Source organism: Chionomys nivalis, chromosome X (genome assembly GCF_950005125.1).
Source record: "Chionomys nivalis chromosome X, mChiNiv1.1, whole genome shotgun sequence".
In the NCBI taxonomy this organism is placed as follows: Eukaryota; Metazoa; Chordata; class Mammalia; order Rodentia; family Cricetidae; genus Chionomys; species Chionomys nivalis.
In genome coordinates, this window is record NC_080112.1 from 14,622,473 (window position 1) to 14,625,164 (window position 2,692).

Here is a 2,692-nt window from a genome sequence, read left to right on the forward strand (position 1 = left end):
CTGACAAAAAGCAAGTGCTTCAGCAAATGCTCTTAACCACTGAGCCATCTCTGGAGCTCCAGCTAATATTTATTGGGCAACTGCTATATGCTAGTGCAGTAGGCATTAGTGGTAGTTCATATACTTTTAAGAAACTTTTCAAATGCAAATATACCTATTTCAAAATGTAATCAGCATTATTGGTAATGCTACACAGGGAATGCCTACTTGAATATTTGTTGAAGGAATGGAGAACAAAAAACTACACATTCTTAACATCTCAAAGGCTTTTGAACATGGTCCTCTCAAATTCCCTCATACAAATGGAGATATTAATTCCTCAAAGGGTATTGTTGCGGAATTCCCCTCTGTATGCTGTGAATACCATTGGCTAATAAAGAATCTGCTTTGGCTCTATTGCAGTGAAGAATAGGGCAAGGTGGAAATTCCAAGCAGGTAGAGGAGGAGAGAGTAGGTGGAGTTAGAGAGAAACCATGTAGTGAAAGACAAGACAGACACCGGACACTGCACAGAACCCTTACCTGTAGGACACAATAGATTAATAGAAATGGGTTAATTTAAGATGTAAGAGATAGCTAAAAATATGCACAAGCTAATAGACCAAGCAGTGTTTTAATTAATACAGTTTCTGTGTGATTATTTTGGGTCTGTGCAGCTGGGAAATGAATGAGCAGCTTCCACCTACAGGGTATGTGACTTATCCAAGGACATACACATAGTTCATTAGACCTGCAAGTGGATTCAGGACATTGTTCTCTTCAGATGTAGAGCAAATCTCATGAAGTTGGGGGACATTGAAGCATAAAGACAATATTACATATTTCATCAGATGCATTCTTTTCAGGGTTTTGCTGATTGTGTTCTTTGGGCTATGCCTCTAAATGATTTAACAAGAAATGGAGAAATTTGGAATGATGTTTATTGATACTTCTTGCAAGACAAAAAAGAGGCAGTAAGTAGTAGAACTTAAGTAAAATCGGCAGTAGTGAGTACGGTTTGTTTGGTGGGAGCAGGCGGCAGTGCCAAAGGGTTCAAATCATGCTTTTGACATTTGTTCCATTTATGCATCATTAAGTAGTCAATATCAAATAAGTTTATACAGAGATCTAGATAAGAGTTAAAATACAAGTTCATTAAGTCACAGGTGAGAAACATGTTGGACTGTCAGCAACCCTCTAAAAATTCAATATAACAAGATTAATTATAGTAACAAAGTTCACAGGTGAGCTGAAAACCAGAAATGGGCCATTTGGTTGACCATTTGCAATGACTCCCATCTTTGAGCCTGCTGCAGGAGACATGACACTTATACTGGTTGTTTCGCTTGGGCAAGTTGTCTTGTTGATTGGCACTGGAGAATGCTGGAGACACACTGTTAAACTAGTCCTTGAACCCTCAGCTAGTTCTAGGCTAAATATGGACTAAAGCACTGTTTTAAGATCAATTTTGCATGTTTTCTCAACTTCCTTGTTCAATAACTTCATGCTAATAGCTTGAAGTCTACCAAAGTAAGGGGATTTCTACAATAGAAATGAGCAATTGTTACAAATAAGGTTCTGAGGTATTTTTAAGAGATCTTCTTGCTCAGATATTTACCAGTATGCTACTATACACAGTGTAATTATATGGCTAAATTTATCATTCACTTTTTTTCTTTCTTGTTCGTTTTCTTCAAGATAGGGTTTCTCTGTATAGCCGTGGCTGTCCTGGAATTCACTCTGTAGATCAGGCTGGCCTCAAACTCAGAAATCCACCTGCCTCTGCCTCCTGAGTGCTGAGATTAAAGGCATGCACCACTCTGTCTGGTTCATCATTAACTTTCTATTACCGTGAATTTTTTTTATCAGATGGGGGCAATGTATTTTGATCAATGTTGTTGCTTTTTATACTTGCAATGACATGTAAATTTGCCTTCTCAGAACCATCCCTGGTCAGGCCTCCATAATCACCAATTATACATTCTTAGGGAACTATCCTGGATAGTGTATTAAAGGGAAAGTTCCTCTTATGATTTTAGTCAGTGTACCTCATCCCCATATTATTCAAAGTAAGTTTGAGACCAATCTGGAAGTAAGTATGGGGTTGGTGGTAGTGTATATATGTGTACGGCATTAAAAAAGACTGTCTTCTTTCTCCAAAGGCTGGGTAGAAGAAGCGTGGGAGTGGGGGAGGGGAACATTGATTTGGGGGTTGGGAGTTTGGAAAGATGCAGTATCCAGGGGGAAAAAAAGAGAGGAAGTAGTGCATTTGATGAGTTTTGACCTATTAGCTGCTCCTGTGTGCTGCTGGCCTTAAATGGTCTAATGATTCTGGATTCACAATCAATAAATTTGAGAGAGGCAAGGGATCTCTAAAACATAGATTGCTGCTAAGAAGGAGAACAGGATAAGTCATCACAGTTGAGGACTAGGGTTCCTGCTGGGCACCATGGAAAACATCACTTTCTCATTTTACCAAGGGCTGGACTTAGGGAAACAGTAAAATCTCTTACCAAACTATTTCTTTAGTGATTACATTTGATAACCTACTCGATCTAGTACAATATAGATTCTAGATGGGTTCTTCCTCTGCACAGAGAAACCAGTATTTATCAAACTTATATATTTAACAAGAGTTGGAAAAAATGACTAGTTAGTAAAGGGCTTGGTCTATTTTCAATCCCAGTGAATTTCCTTTGTAAATAGGTTTTTCA